The following is a 9,952-nucleotide window of genomic DNA, read 5'->3' as shown; positions in this document are numbered from 1 at the left end:
GGCTTACCTTTAGGTTTCTCATTAAGTGAGAAAAATAATTTGTTTAAGCCACTGTATACTTGCGATTTTGATTACCCACAGCCAAACATAATTCTTAACTGACACACATGTATCACAAGCTGAATGGTTCAAACAACAGAAACATATTGTCTCAGTTCTGTAGGCTAGAAGTCTGAGATCAAGGTGTGGACAGGGCCACACTCCCTCTGAAGGTGCTAAGGAAGGATCTGTTCCAGATCCCTCTCCGAGCTCCTGGGGGTTTGCTGCCAGTCTCTGGCATTCCTTGGCTAGTGGATGCATCACCCTGACCTCTGCCTTCATGTTCACATGACATTCTCCCTTCATCTGTGTCTCTGTGTCCAATGTCCCCTTTTTAAAATAAGGACATCAGTCAGATGGGATTAGGGACCCACCCTACTCCAATGTGACCTCAACTAACCACATCTACAATAACCCTATTTCCAAGTAAGGTCACATTCTGAGGTTATTGAGGGTTAGAACTTGAACATATATTACTCATTTTTTGGAGGGGGTTAGGAGGACACAATTCAGCCCATAACACCTGGGCTCCTTCCTCCTGCTCATGTCTGGGCCATGAGCATGCCCTGCCCACCCCACCAGTTACACCTGTCTGATGCTCCGCTTCCCCTCGTGACCAAAGCCACGCCCCACTCTGCCTCCTTGCCGCTGAGCTTGTCGCCTTCAGCCACCTCCACAGGCAGCCAGTGTGTCTGCCAACCACTGCTCAGGTCTGTTCACAAATATTCTGGTTCTTCCCTACTCCTTGGAACATGGAAGGTCTGCACTGCCCTCCCTGTGGGGGGGGGGGCGGGGGCGGGGCAGGCATGGCCACGTGACTGGCTTTGGCCAATGAAACGCGAGGAGAAGTGATGTGTATCTCTTCCGGGCGGAAGCTTTAAAGGCCAGTGCGACTTGTGGTTCTTCGTTCACACAGCTGCTGCCCTCTGGTGCTCGGCTAAGACGGCCCCACCGGCCGGGCTCCGCCTGTCCGCGGCGGACAGAGCCCCGCTGAAGCAGGTAGGAGGTGCAGCGTGGGCGAGAAACAAGCCAGTGAGATTTGGGCTTGCTTGTTACTGCGGCTCGACATGGCATATCCTGACTTGTACGTCTTAAAAATATTAATCTGACAGTTGTCCCGCATACCTCCTTCCAGGTGAGACAGTCTCAGGGTGAACTAATCCCCACAGCCGACCCGACCTGGTCTCCGCCCACCCCCCACCCATCTTCCACTCTCCCACTTGCCTCTGGGGCCCGGACACCACTTTTCCAGATTCTCAAATATGCCGTGTGTTTTGCCAGCCAAAGTGCTGACCAGGCTGCTCCCTTTGTGTGGGTGTCCTTGTCCGTCTCCCCGCTGTTCACTTACTTCTTGGTGACTACCTGGTACACAGCAGGGGCTTAATATTTGTCGAAAGACAGCAAATTAATGGGTCTTTGCCTAGCTGGCCCTGATGCTACTGCGAGTCTCAGCTGGACATCGCATTATTCATCCCCTATTATCTGGCGACGTGGCCTTGCCCAGGGATGAAGACGCGGTGGGGGGGCTCTGCCACCTGCCGGCTCTGTCACCTTTAGCATTTCGCCTGAACCTTTTACCTTTAGATTTCTCATCCGTACCAGAGGGGAAAATTTGCGCGCTGTCGAGTCTTCCCCCACCGCTGATAGCCCAGGATGGCCACAGGCCCGGGTCACACACACACCCCTCCCGTGTGGGCCCGCGGAGGGCAGGGCCGAGCGTCCTGGGGCCCTCGGCCTGGACTGGACCTTGAAAGCCCCCCTGCTCCGCCCGGGTGAGGCGCCGGGACCCCCGGAGGGGCTGGGGGCGCACAGCGGGGCACCCCAGCCCCCGCCGGCTGGGCTGCGGGACCCAGTGCGCACGCTCGGCCGCCCCCGCCTCCTCCCGCGGCCGCGGTAAGGCTCCCGGCGTGGGCTCGGGGCGGGGGCGGGGCGGGCGTCCGCCCCCTCCCTGACTGGCAGGAGGACGGACCAATCGGAGGGGCGCCCCGGGGGAGAGGCGGGGCCTGCTGCGAGCCCGGCGCCTACAGCCTAGGGAGCTGCAGCCGGGAGCGTGCGGCACGCGCCGGCCGCCTGCCCGAGCGCGGTCACCGGCGCCGCCGCCCCTACCCGCGCTACACAGGACCGCGCGCGCGTCTGCCCGTCCTCTTCAGTTGCTTTCTACGATTTTTTTTGCATGCATTCATTTTCTGATCCGTTTTGTCCTTTTTAAGGCGGCGGCGGCGGCAACGGCGGCGGCAACAGCGGCGTAAGCTCGCAGCCGGGAGGGGGCAGCCAGAGGATGCGGCGCGGGGCTGCGCTCGCTACGCCCGCTGCTGCTGCCCGGCTCGGGCCCGAGCGCCCAGCAGGTGGGTACAGGTGCGCCCGGAGGGTGGGAGGCGCGTGTTGGCCGGAGGGGACCCGAGGACCCTGCGACGAAGGGGCGGACCCGGCGGCGAGGGACGCGGAGACCGGCGCCGCCCCGCCCCGTCGCCCACCTTCTCCTCCTTCAGCGGTCGCGCCCGGTCCCGATCCCCCTTCCACTCTCGCATCCCACCTTTGTAGTCCCCCACCCTTCCGTTCCCATCCCCCACCCTCTCCAGATCCCCTGCAACATCTCCCAACCCCGAGTCGCTTTCCCCAGCACCTCTCCTTGTCCCGCCCCAGCCCCCCTCTTTCCCTCACGCCACCCCTATTTCCATTCCTCTGTTGCGCTTGCGAGCCAAGGAGCGGTGGGGGGGGGTCCCCATACGGAGCCTCCGGGGAGTGGCGCGGGGGCGTGGCCGGCGGTCTCCGTGTCCTCCGCCCGGTAGGTCACAGTCCCCTGATCCCTGCCGAGGTGGCAGAGGATGGAGCCGGGGGCCCGCGCCGCCCACAGGGTGAGGCTGCCCTGCCCGAACCCCCGCCCCACGCACTGCACAGGCTGCTGAGGCCCCTGCCACGCACACCCTCACGCTGCTCCGCCCACGTGGGCGCCGGGGAGAAGGCTGGAGAGATGCGAAGAAAGGCTGGTACCCACCCTCCTGCCGGGCCAGCTCGTCCTGGGCACACTGGGCCTCCGGAGATGGCACGCAAGGGTTGACTCCCGCCGTGCCAGGCCAGGTCCCATGCCGGGCCTCTCTGGCCAGCCTCGGTGCTGTGGCCTTGGCCCCCAGTCCCTCGCTCAGTCATTCTATAGATCCGTCCTCCCTGCTGTGCGCTTCTGAGGATCGGGCCTTGTCACCCCCTATAGAGGCTGCTTGCCAGGCTGGAGCTTTTTTTCTGCTTTAGAGGAACCTCCCTCCCCACACATTCTAGCCCGCCCCTCTCCCGAAGGCTCGGCCAGCCTCGGCGCTGTGCCAGCCTCTGCCCGGCTCTCTGGGCTCTTAAGGCTCCGTGATACTCTATGTAACCGCCACCCGCCCTTCTGCGCACACTCACAGGCACACTGTCCTTGGCCTTTGCTCGTGCTGTTCCCTCTCCAGAAACGCCCTTCCTTCATCTGCCCAGCTCCTTGTAGACCAAGGTCAAGAAGAGCCCCTTGCTCGGCCTGAGGTCACCTACATGGCAGAGCGGTCCCATGTGTTGTCACCGTGTGATGGCCTCTGCTTCACAGACCAGAGAGGAGGTGGGGAGGGGAGGAGCAGCCTCAGCCCCCCTCCACAGTGAATGTCAGCATGAGGGGTCATCCCCCTAAGTCAGAGTGAACCACTGGTGTGGAGGGCGAGGCTGTGGGAGGAACTGGCCCTTCCTCCAGGGGCCTGGGCTGGGGAGGGGGCGGTTCCATTAGCTGGGATGGACAAGGAGGAGGGGCACGTTTGGGGAGGGGCTGGAGTGGAGTGGTCATGACCCGCCCCCCTCCAGGATCCTCGCCCAGCTCTGCAGAAAACTCAGGTTGTACCACCCAGGGGAGGGGCTCATGAATTGTTGGAAAGTTTTTTGTGCCTGGTCTGCATGCTGAATGTCTCTGCTCCAGAGTCTGGGGTAACTCTTAACCTGGAGTCTTTTATAGCTAGAAGCCCCAAAAGATCACAGTGTAGACACAGCAAGTGAGATGACTGTCATTTCCTCCTTCACAACTATCTGTGCTCCCACTGCCCCCATGGCCTCACAGGTTCCCCACAACCCAGCTTCCCTGGGCCATCTGTCCCCTTTCCCTGCCACTGTCTCAGCCACACTTGCAACCTCTGTGTTCTGTAGATATGTCTTCTTCACACAAGTTTTTCCCCCGTGTGCTGTTTTTTTCCTCCAAAAAATGTTCCCTTCCCTTGTCTATCTGGGGAACTCCTATTCATACGATGAAGCCCAGCTCTCATGTTACTTTCGTTGTGGTTTTCCCTGGCTCTGCCAAGCAGATTGTGTGGTTCTCACATCTGTGCTCTCTTAGAACTTTTTATACATATATAGTATAATATGTGTTTGTGTAGTTTTTCCTTAGGCAGATCTTGCCCACTAGAGGCTGGGGACACAATGAGGTGGCCCCACCTTGGTGGGGGCTCTGTCTTCCTGGGGAGGTGCCCAGTTCCTTTTTCTGGAGAATGGGAATGAAGGTCACATAAGGAAAATAGCTATCGTTGCTTCACCTCCCACTCCTGCCGCGGGTTATGTCATTTTAGCTGCACAGAGGCACTCAGGATGAGCTTATGTGAGCACCCGGCAAGGAGGAGCAGAGTCTTGGCAGTGGGGGTGTCAGCAGTGGGGCGCCCTCACTCCAGACCTCAGGTGTTGCCCCATGTAGCACACTGACCCCTGTAATGGACAAAGGACCTTCCGACAGGGTGGCCAAGAGAAATAAATCAGAGGAAGTTTTTTGGTGCTTCTCATGGAAGCATGTCACAGTGATGTCAGTAGTGGCCAGTGGTGTTGCTGTAATCGGAGGCTCGAGAAATGACCCCAGGGCTGGCAGGCAGTGGGACCTTGGTATCCTACTCCAGCCCTGGGTGCCTTCAGAAAATGTTCTCTCTGCTCATGCTTTTCCAAGGCCAGGTGCACAGTGTAGGGACCGAGGGTTGGAGGGGAGGGCAGGGACAGGAAAGGGGGCTCGGGGGGCCTCATGCTGTGAAGGGGCTGGGTTAGGAGCCCCTCGTTCAGGAGGCGGGAAGCAGAAGAGTGCTGTGGGAGCGGCCACCGAGGTAATCACCTGAGAGTAGAAGAGGGAGGGCGGGTGTCCGCCAGGGTCAGCTCAGTGAGGGAGGGGCAGCCCTCCAGTGGGGATAGGGGCTCTGCTTTTGCCTTTGGTGTTAGTGTTTATTTTCGGAACAGCAACAACAAATATTCTCCCTTTCATAAGTCTACAGAAGTGAATTGAAATGAATGTCATTTTTCTCTACTATAACAGTTAACATTTGTGAAACACTTACCGAGGGCCGGGATCTATGCTGAGAGTTTTGGTAAATAAAGTTTTATTGGAACACAGCCATGCCCATTGTGTACCTAGGGTCTGTGGCTGCCTTTGCTCCAGACTAGCAGAACTGAGCAGCTGGAGTGGATGCCCGTGAAGCCAAAACCATTTGCTGCCTGGCCCCTGACAGGAGTTTGCTGCTGCTGATCTGATTGGGCTCATTCAGCCCCAGAGGGCGGCGCACGTGCATTTCTGCTTAATAGAGGGACACAGAGACGGCTGAAGCCTCCCAGGTGACAAAGCTGGTGGATTTCAGAAGAGGGATTTGAAGCTAAGAAGCCCACATTCTTTTTCTGGAGGAAGGGGAATTTATATTTTTTATTAGCATCTAATTGACCATATTTAGAGAATGTAGTATGTATGATAACCTGGTTTTTAAAATTTGTTGACAATGTCTTAATGGATCGGCACCAGATCAATTCTTAAAATATTTTTATGTTAAATATATAATGTTTAATATTGGTTAATGTATTAACCGTTTCTAAGTGTACAGTTCAGTGGCATTAAGTACAATTGCATTATTGTGCAACCATCACCACCATACATCTCCAGAACTTTCCGTCATCCCAAACTGGCAGCCCACATTCTTAACCACTACCCCATGCTGCCTTGCGAGAGTTTTGTAGAGAAAAGCAAACGTTAATCATCCTTTAGCAGAGGAGACTTGATGTCAGCCTTGGGCGTGGGCACTGGCTCTGCCATTTGCCAGAGCATCTGTACAAGTGTCTGCGGCCCCTGCACCCCCTGCAACTCACTTTCCTCCTTTGGGAGATGGGGACAACCCCAGTCCTCATCCCTGCGAGTCACACAGTGGGAGGATGGGATAGAATGGGGGAAGGACCTCATCTAGCATTGTGGGGCGGGCAGGAGCTGCGGTGCCTTGTCCCCCGTCGGGCACCATGGCCTACTGGTGTTAGGTCTTTCCTCTCGGGTGGCCTAAGATGGTCTCTTCGTCCTCTCCAGGGCCCAGAGGCACTCTCAGGACCTACCGTGTGTCCCAAAGCTCCCGAGCTGGCTGTGGAGGACCAGGGGTGGGACAGCTGCCTGCTCTCTTCTCTCCCAGGGCCCAGACTGGCCAGGGCCCCTTAAGGGATGAAAAGGGTTCTGTGTGCACCAGCCAGGGACTGCCAGCGGGGGCTCGTCGTGGCAGAAATGCCCTTGTGCCTGCCAGGTCACAGGGACGTGCTGGCTCAGTGCGCTGGCCTCTGAGCTGCTCCCCGGGCTGCATTTTGAGTCAGGGCTGGAGGGGGTGGGACGCATCACTCAGGGGGGTCTTGCTTCCTGAGGGGATTGTGAGGGGTTGCCAGCGGAGGCAAGGAATGATCTGGTAAGTAGCTTTCCACTTCATTTAGCCCTAGGCCCTCTGTTTTCTCTCTTCCCCCACCCTGTCCTCTTGCTTCTGGAAGCTGGTCACTTGTAGCCGCTTGTTCCAACATGGGATTTTATTTCTTGACATCCCAGCCTGTTTCAAACATTGAAGAAATTCATGTTCTCCCCTTCTTTCTCTTTTTAAAAAAATTGAGGTGAAATTCATATAACATAAAATTAACCATTTTAAAGTGTACAACTCAGTGGCATTTAGTACATTCACAATTTGCGCAGCCATCAACTCTATCTAATTCCAAAATATTTTCGTCACTGCCAGTGCAGTCACTGTACCCACTGGCAGTCACTTCCCCTTTCCTCTCTCCTGGCCCCTGGCAGCCACTGGTCTGCTCTCTATGTCTGTGGTCTTGCCTGTTCTGGATATTTCATGTAAATGGAACCAGATAGTTCGTGGCTTTTTGTGACTGGCTTCTTTCACTGAGCATGATGTTTTCAATGTTCACCCGTGTTGTAGCCTGTGTCAGTGCTTCATTCCTTTTCATGGCTGAATGACATTCCATTGAATGTATATAACAGTTTGTCTGTTTATTTGTTGATGGACACTTGGGTTGTTTTCAGCTTTTAGCTGTTGTGACTAGTGTTTGAGGCAATGTTCATAATTTTCAAATTTTCTTCCCAGAGCCTGGGGTGTCCAGGTCCTGTTCTGCTGGCTTTTCCACTCCCTCCTCCCCTACTCATTAGCTCACCAATCCAGCCTGTCATCAAACAGTTGTGAGTGTCCCCTCCACGCTGAACGTTGTGCCGGGAGCCTCCAGCCTGGACTTGTTCTTGAAATCTGGAGAGGGGTTTGGGGGGTCCTCACTTTCCAAGCAAGAGTATGGGAGTGCGTGAGGCAGGCGGGGTGAACTGGGGCCAGCGGAATGGCCCAGTGGGACAGTGGTGGTGTGCAGAGAGCCCTGGCCACCTTTCCGTTGGCTCCTGGAACATGCTAGACTCCGCTGCAGCATCCATCGAGCATTGTGTTTGCTGTTTGCTGTTGGGAATGCTCCCCCTTCCCTGGCCCCAGCTGGCTTCCTTCACCCTTCTCATCTCAGCTTTAACTTCTCTTTGGGGAGGTCTCCTGCCCACCCGGGGAGCTGCTCTGCCTCCCCATCCCTGTTGGCACCTTGTTTGCTTCTGTGAAGCATCACGGTCTGAAGTGATTGTTTCCTCATTTGTTCTCACCCCCTCCCCAGAAGCTGGAGTAAAGCGCCGTGAGGGCAGGAGCGGGGCTTGGGCACCAGGTCCACGCGGGCACAGAGCAGGTGCTCAGTGAGCACTCCTTGCTGTTGCATTGAGGTGACTTAATTTCCTAAGTCCACCTTGCTAGCTCTGTGATAGAGGGCACGTTACTTAATCTTTCTGAGCTCCACTTCCTTCTTTTGTGAAATACCCTATCTCTTGGGGTTGGTATCGCATACGGACGGCCAGCAGTGTCGGGGTGCCATAGATGTTTGCCAGTGGGCGTGCTGCTGGTGTTAGTAGTAGATGTCATGGTCATTGTGATTTTGAGTGAGTTTCGTAATACCAGGTGACTCATACACTTGCCCCAGGTAGCCAGGGGACCTCCTGGAGCTAAGCTGTCCCAGTACCGTAGCCGCTCACCAGGGGGGCTGTCGAGCACTGAAATGTGCTGTCTGGATGGAGGTGGTCTGTGAGTAATAAATACATCCTGGGTTTTGAAGACTTTGTATGAGAAAAAGACTGTAAAAGATCTTAGTGATAATTTTAACGTTGATTAGACTTTGAAATGATACTATTTCAGATCTATTGGACTAAATGAAATGTATTATTAATTTCAGCTGTTTCTTTTTACTTTTTTTAGTGTAGCGACTAGAAACTTAAAATGACAGAGGGGTTACGTTGTATTCCTTGGGGCCGCTGCTGCAGACTGTCAGCTCCGGAGGGCAGGGGCCAGGCTCGGGGTGTGGTTGCCTGTGGGGTCCAGCCCAGCTCTGCCCTCTGTGAGGGGTGTGACCCTAGACAACTTAGTTAAATGTTTTTTGTGCTTCAGGTTCCTCCTGGGTAAACAAGAGGCTCAGTGTGATGACAGGCAATGACAGTGCACATTTGAGGGCCACTTTGTCCCCTGCTAAGAACTGGGGCCCCATGAGGACAAGATGTGGCAAGGTGCCTGCCCAAGGGGAGAGGAAACCCACAGTCTAAACCAGGGGTGGGGAACCTTCGGCCTCAAGGCCACACATGGCCCTCCAGATCCCCAAGTACAATCCAAACTTCACAGAACAAATCCTTTTATTAAGGTACACTATGGGGACTATTCTGTAAAATTTGGATTCAGTCAGAAGGCTGCCCTCAAGGATCCAGAAGGCCACATGTGGCCCCACAAACTAAATGAAGGACTGACCCCCTCACTGAAGCCAGTGATTCGTTCTCTGAAGGGACTAAGTAGAGTGACACTGGTGGCAGGAGTGGGATCTCTGGCTGTGGCCGTGGGGACGGCCTGGTGGGAATGCAGGAAGGAGCTGCACCCAGCCTGGTGCATAGCAGGTTCTCACCAACTGGCAGCAAGGCGATGACTTTGGTGTGGCCCAGAGTGTTGGGCCACTGTACTTAGAGTCCCTTCCACTCAGTGGCTTTAGCCTTTTTAACCCTTTTGCAATATCAACCACACCAGGATTTAAGAGTTTGCAACCTCTCGTTCCTTTTCCACAGCACCTGCATCTCCCCATGTGGGCAAGGCTGCTGTTTGTCCCCAGCCTGGGATGGCCCCACGCCAGCTCCGACTGGATGAAGGCAGCTGATTCTCATGGTGTGGCACAGGCTGCCCTCTTATTTTGTGGACCCCGACTCCCCTGCTCAGGCTCAGGAGGGGACTGTGCGCTGAGTCCTCGACCCAGCTAGGAGCCATGAGGGAGACACATCCTTTCATTCTGGGAGCTCTGGTGTCCTGGGGTATCAGCCCGTCCTCGTCATGGGGTGTGTGTGCCCCATGTGGACAGGTGCTTGGGAAGGAGTCTGTCCTGTGCTGTCATGCTCATTCTCCTTACACTCACCTGCCTGCAGGCGCCTGGCCTTGTGCCGCCTAATGGGGCAGGGGATAGGAGGTGGGGTGTGCGCACAAGTAAGTGTGGATTACTGAGGGCAGCAGCTTATCTTCCTTCCCAACCCTCGTTGGACCTGCGCCTCCTCCTTGCTGGGCACTGACTTACCTGAGGTTGCACAGGTAGAAAT

General features: G+C 55.8%; 1 protein-coding gene across 1 annotated transcript in view; it reads left to right on the top strand.

Moving 5' to 3' along the window:
- Positions 1-2,087: 2,087 nt before the first annotated feature.
- Positions 2,088-9,952, top strand: part of JAKMIP1 (janus kinase and microtubule interacting protein 1) — a 147,277-nt gene continuing 139,412 nt past the window's right edge. Inside the window, exon 1 of the mRNA XM_069495869.1 lies at positions 2,088-2,384. The gene's annotated coding sequence lies outside the window, so the exon portion shown is untranslated. The remainder of the gene's footprint in view (positions 2,385-9,952) is intronic.

Source organism: Eulemur rufifrons, chromosome 20, assembly GCF_041146395.1.
Source record: "Eulemur rufifrons isolate Redbay chromosome 20, OSU_ERuf_1, whole genome shotgun sequence".
NCBI lineage: Eukaryota > Metazoa > Chordata > Mammalia > Primates > Lemuridae > Eulemur > Eulemur rufifrons.
This window is presented reverse-complemented; position numbering and strand designations above follow the sequence as displayed.